Raw genomic sequence first — 27,699 nt, 5'->3', positions numbered from 1 at the left:
GACTTTTCATTAAAATGTAAAATAATACAATGTTAAATACAACACTTGCAGTCGGTGTCTGTCTGCATTATATATATATATATATATAGTGTTACGTGGAATAAAAAGTGGATAATACCATTTGCCGCATTGACTAATCCTAACTTCTTTTTTGTCAATATATGCGACGTTGCTTTGTATAATATAGCGAGCAACTTATTGAATTGTTCTAGTAAAGACTTGTTCTAAAATACTTTAAGACAGTCATATATTTCCGCTCAATATGCATTATTTTAATTTTGAAAAGGACTCAAAAAGCCGTAAGTAGCCGAAATATGTAAGCAAAAACATGTAAGTAGTTGAATAGGAATAATTCTAATTCAGGTCCTCTGAGGGGGGCGCGGGGAAGGAGGGGAAGGCGCCGTGAGAAAGGTCCCGGTGGCATCGCTGTTTACATAAATATAGGACCCCGGTCAATTGATTACATAAACATAATGACATTCCGCTATGCGTTCCGTATTTTTTTCGTCACCCGCCGCCGCCATCGTCGCTGTCGCCACCGCTGCCGCCGCCTATTGTCGCCCTACCACCCTCCCCAAAAATGCAAAGTAATAAGATCTCGTATGTTAGAGAAAGATAGAGCGCGACGATATCGGAGCGCGTAACGTGATATGAGTGAAAAAAAGACGGAAGAAATGAATCAATAAAATAAAAGTCCCTTTTCTTTTTATGACAGTTTTTTCAATACAGTTTTTTACTAGCGTCGAGGCAAAGGATGGAGAGTAAAAGAAAATACATATGTAATAATGCGAACAAAAATTTTTTTATTCACTATACTTATTACACTGATTTTTTCTTATTTTTTATTACATTTTTTTCGCGATCGACAGCGTTCGAATGTGATTGGTGACTCGAACATCGTAGCAGCGCTTTCTGGAAAAAGAGAACGAAAAACTTTTTTGATCACTATTCGCTTTTTCAGCAGAGAATAATATGCATTAGCACTAGTCACTCTAAACGCCGATGTTTCGGCTGCTAAACTGATAACTCTTCTACAGTAAAACGAAAGTGGTACTCCAGTGAAAAGTATAAAATCATGCGTTCCCACAGCCCTTAAATTTCTTCGAAGAAGTGTCGATAATGATTCTTTTTGGGAAGAGATCGATGGCATGTCGCGACGCGTTAAAAGAAGTGTTGGTACTGTTTATATAACATACCAATGAGGGGGATGTGAAAAATATAAACTGGAACCGCTCGCGATGCTGCCTTATCTATTTTTAAAGAAAGTATAAATAAGATAAAGGGACAAAAAAGTCACAAATGAAATATATATAATGGGTTATAAGCGCTCAGTTCCACAATTGTCCTGGAAGACGAACGAATCGGTCGCAATAAGAATAATAGAAAAAGTATGGCTAACCATCATACGAAGGTTGAGAACACAGCCAACGTAGTCGAGTATATCAGAAACGTGGATCCGGAATAGTTCGCGAATATTAAAGACGAAGTGTTCGAAGTGTTCGAAGAAATGGAAGTAGATTTTGAAGAAATAATGGACCAAGATTTCGACGAAGAAGTGTTATCCGACGATAGTCGTACTAGTTATGATTAGTGATTTGAGCACGATATAAATTACGCAGAGAAATTTATGTAGTCTCTAGAAATCCGTGCATTGAATGAGAGTACTAAACACTGCATGATCCAGTGCTACTATACAACGGGTGGTGCTTTAACTGTATGTACAGCATGCATGATCCGTTTGGCTGACATCGATGTTGTGGGAATGTATCTTATATATGAAGCACATATGTACGTATTGTAACACGTATTGTATTGGAAGCACGATATCGATTATATTGATGCGCTAAGCGGTCGGTTTTGCACGAATTGCAGAATGCCAATGTACACTATATTTCCGTGCAACAAGTGCCCACACTGTACACATTGAAAAAAACTATTGTGAGCAAGACGCTACTAGAAAATATGTGGGAAGACTGTAATGTAAGTGATGTGCTGTATATTCTCGATAATCCGCAAAAAAGAGACATAGATGTACGAATATCACCGAATGCAATTCCTACGCGATCGAGAATTAGATGTGGTGAGAAACGTGGAATAGTTATCAGAGAACCTGTTTCTGATTAGTTTTTACTTGTGCGACAGAAAGTGTACTCACGGTTACGAGACAAATGTTATGAAAACGATGAGTATGAAAAGAGACATTACAGGAATAAAAATGTTAATGTAATAAAGGATGATTATTATTGAGCGAAGAAAATCGCAGATAAGAGCCGAAGTTGATGCATGTGCATTAAGATTCCCATGGGTATGCATGAAAAGTGCGTTGAACTGCTAATTATTCACAATATATGGATGATTTCGTGATCGCGATAAGAATCTTGTTCTGAAACTGTTTTTCGATAAATGCGACGATCAATGCTTTGAGTGTGAACAGTCCATTTTCGCAAACAAACATAATGAAAAGGTTAGAATGACATTCTAGATATGTCACGGTGCTGCAACGAGTGTGAATGAGTCACGTGCAAGTGCTCCGTGGAAGAGTGTGAAGTGATCTAAAGACTGTAAAAAAGAAGACATGGAAAATTATGAGCGAATGGAACGCGAACTGCTGGAGCAGTGCGGCCAGGTGGAGTGTTTCGCGTGGCTGCAACGATGCGATGAGTGCATCAAGTAGCTCGAAGAACTTTGTCATGTCAACTGTTCGCACCTCGCCGTTGGATACAGACAATATCCGTGGTGGCGAAGATCGCGCGATTCGCGGATGCAAAGACACAATTAGAGCAACATTTCGTGCACGTTGGTGACAGGTAGGCGAGTCGCGACGAAAGATCTCTCGTCTGGCGAGAGATCGACGCGTTCGAGAATCGCGTTCGTTAACCACAGGGACCGACTTCACCGTCGGAGCCTTTATTCTGCCACGTCTTTCGCTTTAGCCAAGGCTCTCACGCAAGGATCAGAATCAGGAGTGGCCACACTTAAACGGGCTCCAATTGACTGATCCGGACTACGCAGCAAACGACTCTATTGAGCTACTTTTTGGAGCGGAAGTATGCTCAATCATTCTCCAAGATGGTCTTCGCAAAGGAGGCCCCCAAGCGCCTATCGCTCAAAAGACACTGCTCGGCTGGATCCTATCGGGAGGTTGCGACCAACTCAGCACAGCGCCACTCGCTTCAGTGCACCGCAGATCATGCTAGCCGAACTTGTGCACCGCTTCTGGGAGCAGGAACGAGAGGTGCCCGCTCCCATCGCACTCACGCCAAAAGAGCAGCAATGCGAAGACATTTTCGCGCTGCAGCACCAACGCACTGTCGAAGGACGATACATAGTGCGACTACCCTTTGCATCTCCGCCGACGACGCTGGTTGAGACGCGAAGATCTGCTGAACGACTCTTAATCGCCATGGAGCGACGCTATGAGAGAGACGTACGATTCGGCGATCTCTACCGCGCCTTCCTGAAGGAATACGAGGACCAAGGTCACATGAAATTGGCGCAAAAACCTCCGAATTCTAGCGAAGATCGGTGCTACCTTCCACACCACGGCGTCCTTCGAGAATCCAGCACCACTACGAAGCTCAGGGTCGTCTTCAACGGATCGCAGCGTACAAGGTCCGGTGAGTCACTCAATACTCATCTGCTAGTTGGAGCTAACTTGCTGCCACCCCTCGCGAACGTACTTCTGCGGTGGCGGTGGCGGTGGCGGTGGCGGTGGCGGTGGCGGTGGCATCGGTACGCGCTAGTGGCTGACATCGAAAAGATGTATCGGCAGATTCTTGTTCATCCCGACGATCAAAGGCATCAATGCATTCTTTGGCGACACAGCGTTGATGAGCCTATACGCGAGTTTACATTGAAAACCGTCACTTACGGTCTCGCTTGCGCGCCATTTCTCGCCATTCGCACTCTGCGTCAACTCGCCGATGACGACGGATCGCGTTTCCCTCGAGGCGCAGATGCGAGGCACGACACGACTGCTACGTCGACGATGTCGTAACCGGAGCGCATAACAAAGCCGATGCTATCGCTCTCCAAATCGAGAGCTCCGCAACTTCTGCATGGTGGGCGGGTTCTCTCTCCGAAAGTGGGCCGCCAACTGCCAGGAGCTTCTTCGCGACATTCCGCCCGAGTACTGCCTCACCAGAGATTCGCGGTCGTGGGAACAAGAGAACCACTCAACTCTGGGATTGCGCTGGTATCCAACCAGGGACGAATTCGCCTTCTCTGTTCCTCCTCGCACCGTCGTCGCGTTTACCAAGAGAAGTCTGCTGTCGGAGACCGCTCGACTCTTCGACCCGCTCGGATGGCTGGCTCCAGTAACCATTCAAGCAAAAATTCTAATTCAGTCGGCCTGGCTGCAACAGCTAGACTGGGACCTACCATCGCCGTACTCTCCACGGAGGAGTTCAGATGACCCTGGGAATGCTTCGCCTCCGGTTCTGGATTCCACAAGGCCGAGCAGTGGTCAAGCGATGGCGGCATCAGTGCGTGACATGCACTCGGTGGAGGGCTGCCACTCCGCAACCGAAAATGGGAAACCTTCCTCCAAGAAGAGTGACTCCTGCACGACCATTTCTTCACGTGGGCATCGACTACGCCGGGCCTATATTCATCAGGACGAGCAAAGGGCGTGGGCACAGCGCTCACAAAGCGTTCATCGCAGTTTTGTTTGTTTTAGTTCCAAGGCCGTTCACCTCGAGGTCTCTGTTTCAGCATACACCACCGACGCTTTTCTGGCTGCTCTCCGTCGCTTCACATCTCGCCGAGGACTTTGCACGGACATCTATTCCGATTGCGGCACCAATTTTTCGGGCGCCGACCGGCAACTTCGAGAGATGCTCCGAGCCTCCTCGTCAGAAGGACGAAAGATCGCACACGTCGCTACATCAGAGGGGATCCATTGGCATTTTAACCCCCCTTCGGCACCACATTTTGGTGGACTCTGGGAGGCGGCCATGAAATCTGCTAAGTATCACCTGCGCCGAACCATCGGCGAAACCAGGCTCACCTTCGAAGAAATGAGCACCCTGCTTGCACAAGTGGGGGCATGCCTGAACTCCCGGCCCATGCATGCCCTCTCAGACGACTCCGACGACCTCACGGCTCTGACACCAGGTCACCTGCTCATCGGGGCACCACTGCTGGCCATTCCCGAGCCTTCCTTGACGGACAAGAAGGAAAATTTGCTTTCCAGGTGGCAACTTGTCCAGCGGATGCGAGACCACTTCTGGCAGAGATGGTCACGCGAGTACTTACACACTCTGGCTACCAGACCGAAATGGACCAAGGACGCTTTGCCACCACGCATTGGATCGCTATGCATCATTCGTTCCGAGCTTCTAGAACAATTCAATTCGCGCACGCGAGCGCCGCGCTTCGACGAATACGTCACGCGCTGTCACCAATCCCAGGTCAGGATTTTCTGTCGCGCATGATTGTTCCTCCCGGGCAGATTGCTTAGATAGTTTACACCGCTTAGAGTTCTTAGACTTCTTAGAGTTCTTACTTCTAAAAGTTCTTCGAGTTCTTAGAATCATAGTCTCGCTACTAGATCGCTTCGCGATCTAAAACCGCCGTGCTAACCGCTTAGTGAAAACCGCTATAAAACGAATCCTTTCAAAAGTGCCGAGAAAATCGCCGAGATTTTCCATCACCGTGATTCCAACTACAATTTGGAAAAGGTGACCGCATTTGATATTCTGTTAATCTGTCTAATATTTAATTAATTATATTTTCTGACTCTGTAACTGATCATATTAAAGAAAATTCTTTTGTTAATTTACAAACAAACGGAGTTCTCTTTACTGTCGTGTATCATATCAACCGTGTGCCGTTCTCTCACTCGAACCTTTCCGCACTCCCGCACATTTTCTGGTCCTTCGAGCCGGATTCTCGCCGGCATCCGCAGTGTCGAGTGCATCGCGTCCAATGCGCGCATCATCAAGAAAATCAGAGAGAGAAAAATTCGCAAGTGAAAGCATGAGTGACGAAATAGCCGCCTTGCTGAGCGCCCAGAGTGACATCCATGGTCGTATGGCCAGGTCAATAACCAATTTGAAGAAATTGGGGACGGCCAACATCACCCTCCACAATGTCGAAACCCGCTTGGCGCTTCTCGACCAGATGTGGACGGAATTCGAACAGCAACACAAGCTTATTCGAGCACATTACAAGGAAGCCTTCGATCAAAGTGAGTACAACACGTCTCAATTTGCCGATTCCGCCGAAAACACGTACGTGCTGCAGCGCGGCCTGCTGAACGATTACCGGACGAAACTCATGGCGAAGGAACCGAGTTCAGCTTCCAAAACAGAAGGTAATGTGTCTTCCGGAAAACCGTCGCTGCCTCGCCTCAAGATTAGTTCTTTCTCTGGCGCATTCGAAGATTGGCCTACATTCCGAGACCTCTTCCAATCCATTGTCGGAAACAATTCATCAATCTCAGCAATCGAGAAATTTCATTACCTGAAAACTTGTCTGGAGGGTCCTGCTGAGGAACTGATTCGACCGTTAGCAATGACCGAAGACAACTATCCACGCGCATGGGAGCTGCTGAGCGAGCAGTACGAAAATAAGAGAGAGTTATCACGCTCCAATTTCTCCAAGTGTTTTACCGCCGTGGCTAAGATGAAGAACGAAACTGAGGAGGAGCTCAACCGCATCTTCAACGCAGTTGACTACCAGGGTAGTCAACGGCCAGGAGAGCATTGACAGGCCTATCGACTCTCATGGCTTCGATCTACTAAATCATCTTGTCGTCGAGCTCTTCGATCCAAGAACTCGCCTGGAGTGGGAGTCACTCTCAAGCGCCTCGAGCGACATGCCCACTCTCAAAGAGCTGATGAACTTCATAAACCAAAGGGCACGTACTCTCAAAGCCGCCAAACCAAAATCGCTCAAGGTCTCCGACAACCCGTCGCGATCTGCCAAGTCGCATCATCACGTCGAGAAACACACCGAATCTTCTCAATGCGTCCTATGCAAGGGTAAACACCACGTGATGGTGTGTGAAGAATTCAAGAAGAAATCCGCTGTCGACCGCAAGGCCGTCGCCGAAACTCACAAGCTGTGCTTCAACTGTCTCGGCTCTCATACTTTCGCGAAGTGCCAGTCGACGAGGACGTGTGCGACGTGCAAGTCTCGTCACCACTCAATGTTACACGACGCGTACGTTTCACCGAAACCTCAAGAGGTCAGCTCACTGTCGGCAGTGCGCCGCGACAACGACCACAAGGCTATTTTGCTCGCAACTGCGCGAGTTTCCATCGCTGATGGTCACGGCAATCGGCATACCACACGCGTGCTCATCGACCAAGGTTCGGAAATTTCTTTGATTTCCGAGGCTCTGGTCCAGCGCCTACGCCTGCCACGCTCTCGATCCGCAATCGAAGTCATCGGCATCAGCGGCAAAAGCTCCGGGCCCAGCAGGGGAAAGGTGACGCTCAACGTGACCTCGTTAACCACAGGGACCGACTTCACCGTCGGAGCCTTTATTCTGCCACGTCTTTCGCTTTAGCCAAGGCTCTCACGCAAGGATCAGAATCAGGAGTGGCCACACTTAAACGGGCTCCAATTGACTGATCCGGACTACGCAGCAAACGACTCTATTGAGCTACTTTTTGGAGCGGAAGTATGCTCAATCATTCTCCAAGATGGTCTTCGCAAAGGAGGCCCCCAAGCGCCTATCGCTCAAAAGACACTGCTCGGCTGGATCCTATCGGGAGGTTGCGACCAACTCAGCACAGCGCCACTCGCTTCAGTGCACCGCAGATCATGCTAGCCGAACTTGTGCACCGCTTCTGGGAGCAGGAACGAGAGGTGCCCGCTCCCATCGCACTCACGCCAAAAGAGCAGCAATGCGAAGACATTTTCGCGCTGCAGCACCAACGCACTGTCGAAGGACGATACATAGTGCGACTACCCTTTGCATCTCCGCCGACGACGCTGGTTGAGACGCGAAGATCTGCTGAACGACTCTTAATCGCCATGGAGCGACGCTATGAGAGAGACGTACGATTCGGCGATCTCTACCGCGCCTTCCTGAAGGAATACGAGGACCAAGGTCACATGAAATTGGCGCAAAAACCTCCGAATTCTAGCGAAGATCGGTGCTACCTTCCACACCACGGCGTCCTTCGAGAATCCAGCACCACTACGAAGCTCAGGGTCGTCTTCAACGGATCGCAGCGTACAAGGTCCGGTGAGTCACTCAATACTCATCTGCTAGTTGGAGCTAACTTGCTGCCACCCCTCGCGAACGTACTTCTGCGGTGGCGGTGGCGGTGGCGGTGGCGGTGGCGGTGGCGGTGGCGGTGGCGGTGGCATCGGTACGCGCTAGTGGCTGACATCGAAAAGATGTATCGGCAGATTCTTGTTCATCCCGACGATCAAAGGCATCAATGCATTCTTTGGCGACACAGCGTTGATGAGCCTATACGCGAGTTTACATTGAAAACCGTCACTTACGGTCTCGCTTGCGCGCCATTTCTCGCCATTCGCACTCTGCGTCAACTCGCCGATGACGACGGATCGCGTTTCCCTCGAGGCGCAGATGCGAGGCACGACACGACTGCTACGTCGACGATGTCGTAACCGGAGCGCATAACAAAGCCGATGCTATCGCTCTCCAAATCGAGAGCTCCGCAACTTCTGCATGGTGGGCGGGTTCTCTCTCCGAAAGTGGGCCGCCAACTGCCAGGAGCTTCTTCGCGACATTCCGCCCGAGTACTGCCTCACCAGAGATTCGCGGTCGTGGGAACAAGAGAACCACTCAACTCTGGGATTGCGCTGGTATCCAACCAGGGACGAATTCGCCTTCTCTGTTCCTCCTCGCACCGTCGTCGCGTTTACCAAGAGAAGTCTGCTGTCGGAGACCGCTCGACTCTTCGACCCGCTCGGATGGCTGGCTCCAGTAACCATTCAAGCAAAAATTCTAATTCAGTCGGCCTGGCTGCAACAGCTAGACTGGGACCTACCATCGCCGTACTCTCCACGGAGGAGTTCAGATGACCCTGGGAATGCTTCGCCTCCGGTTCTGGATTCCACAAGGCCGAGCAGTGGTCAAGCGATGGCGGCATCAGTGCGTGACATGCACTCGGTGGAGGGCTGCCACTCCGCAACCGAAAATGGGAAACCTTCCTCCAAGAAGAGTGACTCCTGCACGACCATTTCTTCACGTGGGCATCGACTACGCCGGGCCTATATTCATCAGGACGAGCAAAGGGCGTGGGCACAGCGCTCACAAAGCGTTCATCGCAGTTTTGTTTGTTTTAGTTCCAAGGCCGTTCACCTCGAGGTCTCTGTTTCAGCATACACCACCGACGCTTTTCTGGCTGCTCTCCGTCGCTTCACATCTCGCCGAGGACTTTGCACGGACATCTATTCCGATTGCGGCACCAATTTTTCGGGCGCCGACCGGCAACTTCGAGAGATGCTCCGAGCCTCCTCGTCAGAAGGACGAAAGATCGCACACGTCGCTACATCAGAGGGGATCCATTGGCATTTTAACCCCCCTTCGGCACCACATTTTGGTGGACTCTGGGAGGCGGCCATGAAATCTGCTAAGTATCACCTGCGCCGAACCATCGGCGAAACCAGGCTCACCTTCGAAGAAATGAGCACCCTGCTTGCACAAGTGGGGGCATGCCTGAACTCCCGGCCCATGCATGCCCTCTCAGACGACTCCGACGACCTCACGGCTCTGACACCAGGTCACCTGCTCATCGGGGCACCACTGCTGGCCATTCCCGAGCCTTCCTTGACGGACAAGAAGGAAAATTTGCTTTCCAGGTGGCAACTTGTCCAGCGGATGCGAGACCACTTCTGGCAGAGATGGTCACGCGAGTACTTACACACTCTGGCTACCAGACCGAAATGGACCAAGGACGCTTTGCCACCACGCATTGGATCGCTATGCATCATTCGTTCCGAGCTTCTAGAACAATTCAATTCGCGCACGCGAGCGCCGCGCTTCGACGAATACGTCACGCGCTGTCACCAATCCCAGGTCAGGATTTTCTGTCGCGCATGATTGTTCCTCCCGGGCAGATTGCTTAGATAGTTTACACCGCTTAGAGTTCTTAGACTTCTTAGAGTTCTTACTTCTAAAAGTTCTTCGAGTTCTTAGAATCATAGTCTCGCTACTAGATCGCTTCGCGATCTAAAACCGCCGTGCTAACCGCTTAGTGAAAACCGCTATAAAACGAATCCTTTCAAAAGTGCCGAGAAAATCGCCGAGATTTTCCATCACCGTGATTCCAACTACAATTTGGAAAAGGTGACCGCATTTGATATTCTGTTAATCTGTCTAATATTTAATTAATTATATTTTCTGACTCTGTAACTGATCATATTAAAGAAAATTCTTTTGTTAATTTACAAACAAACGGAGTTCTCTTTACTGTCGTGTATCATATCAACCGTGTGCCGTTCTCTCACTCGAACCTTTCCGCACTCCCGCACATTTTCTGGTCCTTCGAGCCGGATTCTCGCCGGCATCCGCAGTGTCGAGTGCATCGCGTCCAATGCGCGCATCATCAAGAAAATCAGAGAGAGAAAAATTCGCAAGTGAAAGCATGAGTGACGAAATAGCCGCCTTGCTGAGCGCCCAGAGTGACATCCATGGTCGTATGGCCAGGTCAATAACCAATTTGAAGAAATTGGGGACGGCCAACATCACCCTCCACAATGTCGAAACCCGCTTGGCGCTTCTCGACCAGATGTGGACGGAATTCGAACAGCAACACAAGCTTATTCGAGCACATTACAAGGAAGCCTTCGATCAAAGTGAGTACAACACGTCTCAATTTGCCGATTCCGCCGAAAACACGTACGTGCTGCAGCGCGGCCTGCTGAACGATTACCGGACGAAACTCATGGCGAAGGAACCGAGTTCAGCTTCCAAAACAGAAGGTAATGTGTCTTCCGGAAAACCGTCGCTGCCTCGCCTCAAGATTAGTTCTTTCTCTGGCGCATTCGAAGATTGGCCTACATTCCGAGACCTCTTCCAATCCATTGTCGGAAACAATTCATCAATCTCAGCAATCGAGAAATTTCATTACCTGAAAACTTGTCTGGAGGGTCCTGCTGAGGAACTGATTCGACCGTTAGCAATGACCGAAGACAACTATCCACGCGCATGGGAGCTGCTGAGCGAGCAGTACGAAAATAAGAGAGAGTTATCACGCTCCAATTTCTCCAAGTGTTTTACCGCCGTGGCTAAGATGAAGAACGAAACTGAGGAGGAGCTCAACCGCATCTTCAACGCAGTTGACTACCAGGGTAGTCAACGGCCAGGAGAGCATTGACAGGCCTATCGACTCTCATGGCTTCGATCTACTAAATCATCTTGTCGTCGAGCTCTTCGATCCAAGAACTCGCCTGGAGTGGGAGTCACTCTCAAGCGCCTCGAGCGACATGCCCACTCTCAAAGAGCTGATGAACTTCATAAACCAAAGGGCACGTACTCTCAAAGCCGCCAAACCAAAATCGCTCAAGGTCTCCGACAACCCGTCGCGATCTGCCAAGTCGCATCATCACGTCGAGAAACACACCGAATCTTCTCAATGCGTCCTATGCAAGGGTAAACACCACGTGATGGTGTGTGAAGAATTCAAGAAGAAATCCGCTGTCGACCGCAAGGCCGTCGCCGAAACTCACAAGCTGTGCTTCAACTGTCTCGGCTCTCATACTTTCGCGAAGTGCCAGTCGACGAGGACGTGTGCGACGTGCAAGTCTCGTCACCACTCAATGTTACACGACGCGTACGTTTCACCGAAACCTCAAGAGGTCAGCTCACTGTCGGCAGTGCGCCGCGACAACGACCACAAGGCTATTTTGCTCGCAACTGCGCGAGTTTCCATCGCTGATGGTCACGGCAATCGGCATACCACACGCGTGCTCATCGACCAAGGTTCGGAAATTTCTTTGATTTCCGAGGCTCTGGTCCAGCGCCTACGCCTGCCACGCTCTCGATCCGCAATCGAAGTCATCGGCATCAGCGGCAAAAGCTCCGGGCCCAGCAGGGGAAAGGTGACGCCTGACCAGTGCGTAGATTACATTAAGCCGCGGCTGTTTTTGGAAGAAGCGAGAGAAATAGTACTCGAGACGCTGTAGAAAGATACGGTAGTGTAAAAGTGAACACCGCGTTCAACGATGAGTTTACGACAAACAACAAACGTGACATCAAGAGTATAACACTAAGTACATTGAGATATACCGATTCATCGATTTTACGTGAGTGGTACAAGCACGTCATTGAGCCCATGTTTGACATCACTCGAAGAACGCGACAGCAGTGGGCATTGTCATGTATATTGAATGTGAACAAACTAAATCCCATGCGCGCGGGATGCCATATCAAAGTGCGGGAAATAGCGACGAAACGAGCGGTGATTGTACAAGTGTGTGTACAACGGAGAATGCTTTGCATGGTCGATGGTCGCCGTTCTATACCTGGCTGAGAGAAATGCGGATCGGGAATCGTCGTATCAGCATTATACATTTGAATCGGGTATCGAATTTCTAATGACTTTAAAAGACATTTTCAGATTTGAACGACGTATTGATCAAGTACAGTATCGAGAATAAACAAGTCCTTTCTCTACGGCTCTCCAATGACAAGAAGGAGAAACACGTCAACGTGTTGTACATGCAAGATCCACGCGACGACAGTGTTGGGCATTTTGCGTGGATAAAAAAATCTATTCTGTCTCGTGAGATCACAACTCATCAGAATGAAGCACAAGAAATTTTTCTGTGATCGGTAAGTACACATGAAAAAATTATAATTTTCCGTCTTACTAATAAAATAATGATAATAGTTATAATTTTTGTTTTTTTCAAATGCTTGCTATTTCAGTACGAAGGAAAAATTGCAGTCGCACGCAATAAACTATGGGAAAATGAATGCGCTATCCGACTGCCGAGCGTGGACGACAAGTGGCTCGAATTTGGGAACCACTACAATAAGGAGTGCGTCCTATTCATCATCTACGCTGACCTGGAATGCGTTCTATGAAAGATGGAACCTGATAGGAAAGATGCGTCATCATACACGTATCAACAGCACGAGATATTTAATATAGGATTCTATGTGCGATGTTTGTACGATGACACGTTATCGTCATATCAGTTCCGTCGCGATGAAGACTGTATAGCGCGACAACTCCAAGACTTCATATCGTTTAAAAAATATTGTACCCGCCAACGTGCCTATGGAAACGTTGTCGAAAGAACAATGGGAGGCGTACCGTAGTGCGACGCGTTGTCACATTTGCGAGAAACCGTTTGCGTCGACACGCGGGTATGCGATTATTGCCAGCTGTCCGGTAGATATCGTGGTCCATTCAAACCGTAACTCAAATTATAAAAATTCATTATATATTCGGATCGTTTTTCATAATTTATCGCTACGATGCGAACTTTATAATTAAAGAAATTGCTCTCGTGTACGATGGACATGTAGATGTACCGATAACCAAAGAAAAATATACTTAGTTCACTAAACATGTTAAAGATACCGTCAGATTCGCGAAAATGCATAAAATTACGGTTCATCGATTCATTTAAATTTCTCAGTATAAGCCTCGATAAATTGACGTTGTTTCTAAGCAGAGACAAATTAAAAATCATACGTTCCAAATTTTCTCATCGGATAAAGAATTTAAATTACTGACTTGTAAAGGTGTTTTTCCGTATGAGTACATTGATTGCGTCATAAAATTGCAAGACACACGCTTACCACCGCGCGAATCATTTTACAGTTCGTTAACGGGCGATATATATCTAAGCGATTACGCTCATGCCGCGAACGCAGCGATTCTCTATCCGAACGCTCGGCGAGTACAGTGATCTGTACTTGAAAATCGATGTCTTGTTATTGGCCGATATTTTCAAAAATTTCCGCGAAAGTTATGTCGCGAATTACAGTCTTGATTCCGCGCATTATATCTTGCCTGGTTTCATGTGGGACGCGATGTTAAAATATATGCGCGTAAAGTTTGAGTTACTCACCGACATGATCATGTTCATCGAGCGCGGTATATGCGACCTCAGTCAATGTTTAAGCAGATACGCTCAAGCTAATAACAAGTATATGCATTCGTATGAAATGCATTCCGACCCGTCGGAATCATCGTCATACTTGATGTACTACGACATTAACAATTTATACGGGTGAGCGATATGACAACCATTGTCGAATTTTGATGATCGAAGATCTATCTGCGAACTTTGACGTGAGTGCAATCACTCCAGATTTACTCACCGGTTACATTCTCGAAGTCGATCTCGAGTATCCGCAGCATCTACACAACCACACTGTACCTTTCTGTCCGATGCGCGATAAGCCGCCCGGCAAGTGCGAGGCTAAACTTCTAGCAACGCTGTACGATAAACAACGTTACGTCATTCACTATCCTGCAATTTTTACTCGTCACGGTCTTCGCGTAACAAAGATCCATCAAATGCTACAATTCGCGCAATCTCCATGGTTTCGCGATTACATTGAACTCAATACAAATTTCAGAGCAAGCGCAAAAAACAATTTCGAGGAAAATTTATATAAATTAATGAATAACATGGTATTCGGTAAAAATGGAGAATGTGCGCAACCACGTTGACGTAAAATTATTAACAAAATGAGATGGATGATACGGCGCGGAAGCAATGATTGCAAAACCGAATTTCCACAGCCGCAGCTTTGTGGAAAATTTGATCGCCTGAACTGCGCAAACTCGAGGTAAAGTTTAATAAGCCGATTTACGATTAAGTGGATATATGTATACTCAATATATCGAAAGTCTGCTTGTATGAATTTCACCACGAATATATGTTATCACTGTTTCGCGACAAATGTAAAATTATGTATACCGATACGGACAGTCTTATAAACTGTATCAAGTGCGAGGACGTTTACGAAATTATGAAACGCGATATCGCTAGATTCGACACGAGCAATTATCCGATGAACAATGCGTATACTTCTGTCGAACAAAAAAGTACCCAGTCTGATAAAGGACGAAAATAACAGTGCGATAATGACTGAATTCATTGGTCTCAGAGCGAAGATGTACGCGATGAGGGTGGATTGCAAGAAGAACATTAAAAAGGCGAAAGGTATAAAGAGTAACGAACGATAACACGACGATTATACGCGGTGTTTGAACGAAGAGATTGAAATAACTCGCCGTCAATCATGTATACAATCTAAATTACACGAAGTATACATGATATCTGAATCGAAAATCGTTCTGAGTCCATACGACGACAAACGATACATCATACCGGACTCGACGGAGGCGTTACCATGGGGTCATTGGTGGATTCCTTTGTAATATATGTATCAACATTTATATTACTATTATGTTTTTTATATTTTCATACAGTGTATATGTATTACTATTATGCTTTATGTATTATCTTAATTTGTATTCGTGGTATATTTTTTTACATTTTTTAAATATTTTCATACAGTGTACATTATAATTCACACATAATGCATGTTTTTTACATTTATATAAGTATTATTAGGTGTTGGAATTAATTCGTAGCGTTTTTTAATGAAAGAATGTTATTTATTTCACATGAGCATTAAAAAATACATTAATGAAAGTACTTCCCATCACTTGTAAAACGCTACGAATTAATTCCAACACCTAATATTATTATGTTTTATATAGTATTTATTATGTATTACTATTATTTTTCATTTCATATGTTGTACATTTATATACTTATTTTATATTTTTATATCTGTTTATATCTTTATATCTGTATACTTCAAAACGAAGATGAATGGAAAATAATAAAAATATACGTTTATATACTTATATTATTATATATTTGTTACATCTATACAAAATATATAAATCAAAATTTTATCAAATAACGTTATTTTTATGAATCCATGAATTGTGCGATCCATTGAATCCCAGTCACTTGACATACACTTTGTCTCCCTTTCTGCGCAGCACTTTCTCGACGAGATACACGTCCGGATGAGTAGCGCGATGCAACTTGTGCTCGTAGAACGCTCCAGCAACAAATTTTCCACGATAATCCTTGAGTAGATAGTCCTTGAGTAGATAATCCTTACAGAATTGATATACTTACATACCTTAACAATCGTAAACACCTTGGTGGTCCAATTTGGTATGTAACCCTTCTCAAAAATCGTCTTGTACTACTCATACATACCGAATAGCTTACTTTGAATTTTGCAGGACCCGCGATCTTTATCGCGCTGTACACTGTGTCTTTCGGCTATCGCGGGAGTTATGTCGGCGGGTCGCATGCCGATGGTACCATTCTTGCGCGCGTTGTAATCTGACACGAGACGTGGCAGCTCGTCGATCCACTTGTAATTGCCGTTGAGCGTAAACATCTTCTACATGTCGTTCTTGAGCGTGTGATTGAACCGCTCGACCACTGATGTTTTCAACGTCAAATACGTGGAATAGTGATTAACATCATTTTTTTCAAGATTTTCTATACATCAGCGTTGTAAAACTCTTTCCCTATATCCGTTTGTAAATTTTTCGGACATCTTCTACTCTCTCGAACGATCTCAGCCGTCTCGCTTCCATTCTTGCTCTTGAGCGGTATATATTTGCTCAACACATCGATGACGGTGAGTATGTAGTGATGGTCTCTGTTGAAGTCCGAGACGCATCTCGATGATATCAGCCTGCCACAGATTATCGTATCCTCGAACTATGACGCGCCTTCATGGAAAATTTCTTTTCGCCGAAGTGTGCAATTTCTCGACGTCTCTCGGAGCTAATTTTTTCTCTCTTTTTATGATCAGATTTCTTTTTCATGATTCGACGCGTAATACACAGAGAATAATGTACTATACAAGAAAATGTATATACAAAAAAATAATATATTTTTTCTCACTGATGTCACTCGATTGACTCGTTTCATGGATATGCGATTTCATTTATAATGAGACCAGCTTCGCGAAACTGGGTTCCTCGATGATCGACAGCATCTCATTATCGTAAGCGTTATTGCCTATTCGGTACAAAGCTTCGAGCAATCATAAATGATTCACCAGTTCGTTGGGATCATCTTAGTGCACGATCGCGTTCAATGTCATTGTGTGAGGTAATCCCTTTCCAGATTTCTTCTTCTGCTTCTTGGGTGTGGTCGATATCAACAGTGCGATTACGTGTTTGTACTTGTATCCCCTGTTGCTTAATAATCGACTCTGCGAATGATACTTGTGTTTGTGCGCGTTCATCACCAACAGCATGCTCTTGTACACTACTTGTGTATATCATTTTCCGTGTAGAAAGCATCGTCGGGAATTCTTTTGAAAATCAACGTAAAGACCGGGTGCACCGGCGTATCGTACGATAATTATGTTGTCCGCGTCATCCACGTCAAAATGTTTATTGCCAAACATCAGCCCATCCTTGTGTAGGTAAACGCTATACACGTGATCTATACCGCTCTCTTTATCTTGCGCTCTTCTCAGATCAACCTCAGCGTACTTTTAACCCAGCGGGTCTAAGCCGGCTCGTAACGCCTCTCGATCTTCTCGACGTTTGCAACTAATTTTGAACCTTCGTCGCTACAAAGTCTTTCATTGTTTCGAAAAACATTTTCCAATGACTCTCGTCGGTACGATATTGATACGCGGGGAGGAGGTTATTGGTTGTACACTATCGTAAGATCAATCATTAGATTTATGCAGAGTTGTGGAACGCTTGAACATTTCGCTTGCTTCTCCCTCCTCTTGTTCCTTTTCCTCCTTCCTCTCACGTTTAGGAGTAGACGCTGCATTTTCGTCGCGTGACTCTCTCTTTGTCACGCTCACGCCGGAGCTGTCGATGAAAAGTAGAAGCGGTTCGATAAAATGTTTAAAATATCTGTCCAACATGATACTCTTCGATTCTACGGATCTTCAGAACGCGATGTTTCTTGCAGATCGACTCGCTCGTCTTCTCGATCTCCCTCGCGATTTTTTCACACTTGTGCACATCTGCCATGTTCGTCTCTGATTAAATATCGACAACGACTGGTCACGTTACGCGAAATCGTCGTTAAATTCTTTTCTGTATTGTCCATTTGTGAGCGCACTGTATTTGTTATTACTACGGATCCATATTTTTGTTGCCAACAGTCGCGGCACAATACGCAAAATTCATACGACATGTCAATATTCACATGATCGTTATAAACGTGTTTCAAGTTAGTACCGTCCTGTTTGAACAGGATCAGAAGATTCGCGTTGTCACGTATCAGATGTTTAGATATCCTCGTGTACGTCTGACAGAGATAGAAGCAGTCGACGCGTGGCGACACATCGAAAACTATTCTCTCACCGCATTCTGCTTGTCGCATATCACATCATCAAAGATAAAAATAAAATTTGGACGCGCCTCGCTCGATGGAACGACGTCGCTGTTGGAGAACGTAAAGTAGCCGATTTCGTCGATAGATTACAAATTTTCGAGATATCGATACTTTGGCTGTTACAACGATTTCGAGAACGTACACGTTCGGGCTCTCGAGTAAGCTTATGAGAACATTGGTTTTACCACAATTCGACGGGTCGCAAATGATCGCGCGTATAATATTTGGTAGCATTTCGCCGTACTTGTGTTTCTCCGCGCTGCCTCCCATCATTCGCGATTTCGCGTTGCAGTTCGTGATGCGTATCATCAGCAGTTGCAGCACGATTTCATGCTCACATTACGGGCTGTGCGCTCCCGAACGACTATTTAAAGACGCTTGGATCTACGAGTCGCGCAGTAGCAAAATGTATCCCGCGGTGTGTCATCCTTACGGTATTCGAGACTTGAGCGTCGAGCAGTTGCAATATATATATCGAAGATCGTATACTCTTACGCATGTACGGCGACTACATCGATCACATCTGGAACAAGCTTCCGGAACACGTAAAGACAGATTCGGAAGTTCGAATCTATCGTCGCTGCGACGAGCATTACAATCAGCCATGGCAGCGGACGCATATCGACGGTCCCGCACTTAAGATAAAGGATTGTAGCAACGTAGCGAATGTCAGCATGGGGCGGTCTGTTCAATCGAGCGATAAATGCGCTTCCTTTCTAGTTACATATTCCGGGCTACCAGTTTTGCGGTCTCGGCTTACTAAGCGATTAGCCAGAGATGACGCGGGCATAAATTCGCTGAACGCAGCGTGCCGAGAACACAACATTGCGTATTCACACAACAATAATCTTACCGATAGACACGCGCCAGATAAGATACTAACCGAGAAGGCGTAAAAACGCATTATCGTGAGCGATTCGGCTCTGAGCAAGAGAGTCGCCGCTATTGCTATCTGGGCAGCGATGAAAGCCAAGACTAAGATCGGCATAGATATGAAACCGAAGAAGAAGACGAGAAAAAAGGAGACGAAAAAGCGGATACTCCCGACAGCGAAACGGGGCGTTACCATTTCTGCCAATGTTAGGCGCGCTCGGGTCTTTGATCGGCAGAGCGGCCAGCGTGGCGAAAGAGGTAAACGACAGCAAAGCCGCGCGACATCAGCTCAAAGAGCTGCAACGTCACAACGATGGAACAAAACCACGAAATGTATCTCGCTCCGTACAAACGCAGACAGGGCGTAGCTGCAAAGAAAAAAAAATGCCAAAGAGATGATAAAAATGCCGTCTGACGCAACAACCAATGTGCAATTGAACGAACTCGCGAGATGTATGCGCGTACCATACTTTAGAGGCGTTTTCATGCGTCACGTTACCGATGGCGCGCGTCGAAACCAAAGCGGTATCGTGAATCTGGACAATGGACGGGGCCTGGTACTCACTGGGCCTGATACTCACTTGGTAGCGTACGCGAAGAGAAACAATCGCATTTGTACTTTAATAGTTTCGATAATCTTCGATCGCCCAAAAGGAACTGATGTGATATTTCGGGAACGACGACGATAGAGTACAATCGCACGTCCTATCAGACGTATAATCACAGCTTCTGCGGATAGATGTGTTTGCGGTTTCTACAAACAGTAGAGGCGCGTGAATTTAAAAAGCTCGACTGTGCTGTAAAATCTCAGTATTAGTTGAACGCTTTTTCCGTCATGTCGCTGACGTTTACGCTGAGCAAGAAAAGCACCATCCTCGCGGTGAACTACTTTCCCTGCATAGATTTGAGTAACGATTGCGAGCGATTATGAGCTTGGTTTGGCAATTTTTGAGATTTATTATACAATACCAAATGTGAACGAATCGAAAAACAAATTTTATTTCGCCAAAAATAAAATAAATTACAATTCTCGAGGGTTTGTACGAAGTGCGAGACATAAATGAATTTTTGAAACGCGCGATTTTATGGAAACGTCCGCACCGCGACGTGCTTGAAACCGTTGACGTAGTGCGTGGTGATAATAACAACAACAATGACACCGATGACGATAATGGTGAGGATGGAGAATATCCGATTACGCTCCGCGCAAACTACGACATAATGAAATGCGAGATTAAATGTGCATACAGAATAAACTTTGACAAGTTCAACAGCATTGGATTGCTGCTGGTATTCTCGTCGAAGTGTATACTGTGACCGCGAAGATGGACATGTCAATCAATATAATGAATGTAAACGTTATCCACGTGTACGTGAGTGTGACCGCGCGTATAGCAACAGCAAAGCGTGCACATGATACACAAATTTTTGCCGAGCGTGCCGCCAGGATATAAGATATCGGAGAAGCCGGCGCAGATCATTTACCTGGGGATCATCGCACGGAGTATTATGGATCTAACGCGGATACGCATCGTCGACCAGAACGGACGATTGCTCAATTTTCGCGGAAAGGAGATCACCGTCAGATTGCATGTACGACAGCGATAGTGATAATGTGAACGTGAGATACTCGTGCTGAACGGAACAGAGCGTACGCAGAGAGATAACGCATTCTTTACAAGACCGGTGACATCATAGTTCGATAACACTCGCTCATCCAGTTACATCAGGAAGAAGAAGAAGCTCAGCGCGTCGAACATTACATTTTTAAAGTCTTTGGGATTCACGGTACGCAACATTTGAGATGACTGATATCTAACAAAGACGAGCCGATCTTCGATGATCGTATCGTCAAGGTTGAAGCTCACACATATAGTCCGTTCGCCAACACAACGTTCGGGTACAGCGATAAAATAAGAATACTCATAGCAACAGGATCTATACACACTGCAATACGAAAGCTTTCTGTACGATGAGGGAAAACTGACGAAGAACAAAGTGATTCAGGGTGCTCACATGGCATTGGGAGATAATTACGTCGCGTTCATATTCGATAAGATTCGATGTGAATTTAATGATGTGGAGATGACCGTAATAGCAACGTGGGCATAACTAGCACACTCAAAAACTATGTAATAGTCATCCGAGAGAAGCAGTGATTCTGCGGAATGCCGACTGGTATGCGCAGATTACTGCGGCCGGATACTTTAATTTCTGTGTATCGCTCTACGTACTATTTGGATTTTGCGAAGATTACAAACGCGTAGTAATCATGCTTGATCATAAATTGATTTTAATACAAGCGTGTAACGACAACAATTGTCTGACAGGAGATCCGGCGACAGAGCCAACGCTCGAATTATTCAAAGTACAGTGGCGAATGCTGCACGTGTTATTGAGCGAGATAAATAAGCTGTCGATGCTGCGCGCTTTGGAGAGCAGACGATATTTGAGCATGGCTTTTCGCTCGTGGAATCTGTACAAGCTTCCGCTCTTACAGAGCACAAAGCATTCGTGGGCCATCAAGACAGTTACTCAACTCGAAAAGCCGCACTACGTCATTTTCACTATGCAAACAGGTCGAAAAAATTTCATGTCCGAGGATATAAGTCGATTCGACGACTGCAAATTAACCAAATTCTACCTGAATTCGGAATGTCTGTACAAAATGACTTGAATCTGGATTTTGATAAAAACAAATGTGCGATTCTGTATGACTTGTACGCGCGTTCTGCAAGGGCTCCTACGGATATGGATATTTCGAGTCGAATCTCACCTTTACAACTTTTTTACGTAATGGCCCATTCGTGACCATCGATTGCTCTCAATAGAACGAGTCGATCAAGATGCACCATGGACGCGATTAGACTTTGAATGTAAGGAGAATGTGGCCGCAAATACAACAGCCTATTGTCTCATCATATACGATCGCGTGGTTCAGTATAATCCATTGACCAATGTTGTGCGCAAAATCACCTAAGCATCTCCGACACGATATAAAATCTACGATACGCCGCAATCGACCTCAGTCTTTTCGACAATGCCCGTGCCAACGTGGATCTGCAAGGATTCATCGTTAATAAGAAATTTGTCGTGAAGGAAGTGGCGGTGTTAAAACAAGAGACCGTTCTCACGCATTATATTTTTACGAGTCCCGTGCCATGGAAATTTTTGACAAGATCTGATAAATCTTGCGCTTCCTGGTTTGATTGCTTATTACTGAATTGCGATGAGAGGACGGGATGGTCCCGTACAACGAAGCGAATGCCTGACCACGGTGGCTGTATTTGAAGATGATACTGTACGTTAAGGGATGCGAGAAACGAACATGGCTATGGAACTTGCTTCTGTATATCGAGACTTTCAATGCGGTTTACGAAGACATCGGTTTACGAAGGAATCTTTATCTAATCTAGATGTTACTAATACTATATGAGGCTGACAACATGTTAAGAATTGTGCGTTATAAAACGTATTGAAAATACAAGGGCAAGTCAATAAGTTCTTAAAAAATCTGTCAGAGGGCACTCGCAGTGTCATGTCACATTACTTTTTGAGAAGTAGTATCTTTCAGCTGATTATTGTCAAATTTGAACGAAATTCATCGCGTAGTTTCATTTCTGTAGATGATTAAAGCGACCAACCTTTGTATTTTTTGCAAAATGAAAAAAACGAGTTTCATGCAGTGAACAAATATCTACATATGAAAGATTTAACACCGAAAGAAATCAAAGACGAGTTGGATAACGTTCATAGCACATCTGCACCAGCGTTTACGACTGTATACAATTGGGTGAAAGAATTTAAAAACATGGTCGTACATCCACATGTGATGCATCTCGTTCGGGACGTTCAATTGAGGCTACTACATCAAAAATCATCGATAAAGTCCACGATATTGTTTTGACTGATCGGTGAGTGAAAGTGCGCGAACTTGTTAAGGCCATAGGCATATCATATGGCACAGTGATTTCAATTTTGCAACAATTGGGTATGAAAAAGCTATTGGCAAGATAGGTGCCGCGTTTGCTCACTGTGGACCATAAGCGCAACCGTGTGATTTCAAAACAATATTTGGAGATGTTTCAACGTAATCCAGATGAATTTCTGCGTCGATTTATTACTGTGGACGTAACATGGATCCATTACTTCATACCCAAGACGAAGAAACAGTCAAAACAATGGATTTCACCGAGTGAACCAGTTCTGAGAAAGGCGAAGACCATGAAGTCGACTGGAAAGATGATGGCCACAATTTTTTGGCATGCACGCGGTATAATTCATATCGATTACCTTCCGTCGAAACAACGATCAATGGCGATTACTACGCAGCTTTATTGGATTGTTTCAATAACATTTTAAAGAAAAAACGTCCCCATGGTGAAGAAGAAAGTGCTCCAAGACAATGCACGGGTTCACACGTGCCCGGCACCGATGGCCAAATTCAACGAATTCCGCTACGAATTGCTTCCCCAGCATATTCGCCAGATTTAGCCCTCTGCGACTATTTCCTGTTTCCAAACCTGAAGAAATGATTCGGAGGAAAGAGATTCACCACCGGAGAGCAGCTCATCACCAAAAGAGGCTTATTTTGAAGAGTTGGACAAATCATATTATTCGGACGACTTGAAAAAGTTGGAGAATCAAGTGTATCGAGCTGAAAGGAGACTATGTTGGAAAATAAAATAAAAATGAATTGATAAAAAAAATAAATTGATAAAAAAAATGTGTTTTACTATATTTTTCTAAAAACTTTGACTTGTGCTCGTATATAACTGGTGATTGTGCAAAAGAATTTTTAAATAAAAATACGTTAACGTATTTATTATTTCTTTTTTCTTCCTTTGTAATACATGTACGAACGTACGTATAAACATATGTATAAACATATACATATATAAATGTATGTACGAACGTACATATAAACGTACGTATAAACTCGTGACAAAGAAATATACGTAGAAAGACGTGATAAAATGTGTCGCGACACATTCGAAACTCTGGAAAGAGAGGGAGGTCCTGCCTCCCCTTTTCGATTCCAGAAGTATTGCCATGTACGTCACAATTTTCGCAATTAGTCTTGCGAATAGTTGAAAAAATGTTTCATCAAAGAGAGCAGCGCATCGTACGAAGAAGAAATATAACATGTAAATTTCTATACACAAAAGAAACGTTTTTTTTTTAACATTATGTATGTACACAGTACGGAGCATCATGTGGTGCGTTTATTGAGCAGACGTTACGATCTGACGAATACGGGCTACAAATTTTTGGAAATTGGAATCAACGTTGGTCCACCAAATTACGTGGACATCGCCCTGAAAGATCATCGTGGATACGAATCTTTCGAAACGCAGAAGAGCCTCTACGAGCACCGATAAAATATTTACAAGATTCTTCGAAACGAATACAAGGACAATTTTATAAGTGTTGAACCGCTAACCATCAGAGTTTGCACGCTGAACAATGCTATGCTCGTACGTCTCGTACGAGTCTTCATCCGTACGCATTACGATGACCAAAACAACGCTTCGCCGTATGTTTGACTTTGACGGGTGTATCGATGTAACATTCGAACAATTAGCCCGACTCGTCGATATAGTTAATGTCAAGTATACGCGATTCTCCAATATCACGTTTGAGAACGCTATACGCGATAGCGCCATCTTCAATGGACATCAGCTCGTCGATTGCGAGCTATTAGCTTTAGTTTTTAATACGTACAAAAAATCAATGTAATAAGATGTGAATAAAAAATTTTCGTTCGCATCACTACATATGTACAGGGTCCGGCAAAATGATCTCCCACATTTTAATCAGTGGCGGTGCAAAACGTGGGAGATCATTTTGCCGGACCCTGTACTTTCTTTTACTCCCCATCCTTTGCCTCGACTTAAAAAAATTAATAAAAATTAGTAAAGCGTTAGTAAAAAATCGTATTGAAAAAACTGCGTAAAAAGAAAAGGGACTTTTACTTTATTGATTCATTTCTTCCGTCTTTTCTTCCCTCATATCACGTTACGCTCTCCGATATCGTCGCGCTCTATCTTTCTCTAACATGCGAACCCTTGTTACTTACGCATTTTTTGTGACATCTAGAGTTCTATAGTTTTATAGTCTGCAAATATTTATGATTTAAGTGTTTCATATACAGTGCAAATGTATCCTAGATAGTTTCGCTATGGCACAGGATGCTTCTCAGCGTCAGGCTTTGCCGAATTTCATCTGCGCGAAGTATTCATTAATCGTTTCGAATTATATTTCGAATTATAGTGAAGAGTTTGCATTGTGAGTGATTTTTATAAACGTGCAAGGGTATTCTACCATTAGATAGTAGAATACTTTTGCATGTATATGTAATTAAGTGAAAGTGAAAGTGACAGTTATATTAGTGTGATTTTTTTTTAAATTTTTATTACCTCTGTCCTCATATTGAATTTGAATCAAGGCGCAAACGATGAGCAATCTGTATACGGATGTATTAGAGGTCCGTTACGAGTATCCCGTTGAGAGAGTAAGTAGTTTTTTTCTTTTTTATTTGTATCAAATATTTTTGTGTTTCTAACATTTTTGGAGTCCTATGTTTACGTAAACAGCGATGCCATCGATGGGCCTTCCTCCTCCTTCTCTCTGCGTCTACGAGTACCTCCCGCGCCCCGTGTCCCCCTCAGAGGATCTGAGTTAAAATCGTTCCTATACAGCTACTTATGTAATATAATGTAATGTATTAATACGGATATTAAACATGCGATTATAGATAATACATTAGATTAAATTCTTTGTTAATTTTATGCCCTACATCCGTATTGACTCCTAAATGTCCTTTTGTGACGTGCAATTATAATTGTATATACAATAAAAGTTTTATATAAATAAATATTACAACACTTGACATACATATAATCAATCACATAACTGAGAATTTTTATAGAACATATATCTACATACATACATACTTTTCATGATCCTTTAAATATTACGAATGCAAAATTATATTGTCTTTGAAAAAAAAACATTCGTATTTTATGTTATTCACATACACAGTGCGACAAATATGTTCCCGGACACGAACCACATCTCAGCAACCAGTGGCGACATCTGTGCGTTCAAACATGCATTTTAAAAGTTGAACATTTTGCTATCATCTGTCAAAGTTTCATTCATTTTGGTTGACATATAACGAAGATATGACAGTTCATGTTAAACAAGATTTTGGTCGAGGTAGAAATTTTAATATGGTGAATTTTTTGACTTCCATTCCGCACTTTGACGCTTAGTTTCTGGATCATATTGAAAGCACCATGTTTCATCACCCGTAACAATTGATTTTAGGAAGTTTGCATTATTTTCTGCGGCTGCAACGATATCTCTGGAATAATTGATTCTCGCTGATTTTTGATCGCTTCTTAAGGGGATGCTGGAGCGAAGGCCGAACTTGATCAAGGTCGATATTACAGGTTTTCATTTCCAATGTATAATCTGCTTACGCCCTCTGAAGTTAATATGATCATGCAGGAAATTCGATCGATTAATTATCGATATTTTTATTCCGTTTCCTACATTACCATCTTAACAGGGACGTGTATTAGGATCGGTCCCACAATGTAAGATTTATTTTGGAAAATTTTCCAATTTTAGAATTGAAAAAAAAATAAACATAATTGAAGTTAATCTTATATTTGTAGAATCGGACCTTAGAAATTTAGTTGCATTATATACATATTTAGTTGTATTATATACACATGCAATGTAGGCCGTGTTCTAATATATATCACCAGTACTAAAAGTCTGTAATATATATAAAATACAGATTTTTAATTAATAGATATATCGATACGAAACCGTAATAGCACTTTTTTCTTACATCCAATGCCATTTTAGGTTACGATAATATATTATCATAAATGAATATCATAATATATATATATATATAGATATTCATGCAGATATTCTCTATGTCCATTTTTGCAATATTAAAATTTTATATTATAATGTGTATAATGATATATAAAATGTAATTCTAATGTTGTACATAAAAAGACATTCATGAATACGAATTACAATTACATTTTATGTGTATTATAATATATGTATATATACACAATAACACAAAAAATATTATTGACATATTAGTGAAGACATAAACATGTTAGTTAATGATATATGCAAGATAGAATTAATGATATATGCAATATTAAAATTATATTTTGTACATTATTGTGTATATGTACATTATAATACATATAAAATATAATTATAATTTATATTCACTAATAATGTTTTGTTATATGTTACAACAATGTTAGAATTATCATAGTATAATGTACATACAATTTTCTATTAGATATATAGTCGACATATTAATGTATAAGTACTATAAGTATCTATCTCTTTTTATTAGACAGAGTAAAAAGAGTTACATTATGTATGTGCAATGTCGTATTCATTTATATATATATATAT

General features: G+C 43.8%; 1 long non-coding RNA gene across 1 annotated transcript; it reads right to left on the bottom strand.

Moving 5' to 3' along the window:
* Positions 1–788: 788 nt before the first annotated feature.
* Positions 789–27,699, bottom strand: LOC147910877 (uncharacterized). Its single transcript, XR_015545031.1, has 2 exons — positions 25,656–27,699; positions 789–912 (listed from the first exon to the last, which is right to left on the bottom strand). It is a non-coding gene; the product is annotated as an uncharacterized LOC147910877 (long non-coding RNA).

The sequence above is a fragment of the Acromyrmex echinatior genome, chromosome 1 (assembly GCF_024713525.1).
Source record: "Acromyrmex echinatior isolate Ae372 chromosome 1, ASM2471352v2, whole genome shotgun sequence".
Taxonomy (NCBI): Eukaryota; Metazoa; Arthropoda; class Insecta; order Hymenoptera; family Formicidae; genus Acromyrmex; species Acromyrmex echinatior.
This window is presented reverse-complemented; position numbering and strand designations above follow the sequence as displayed.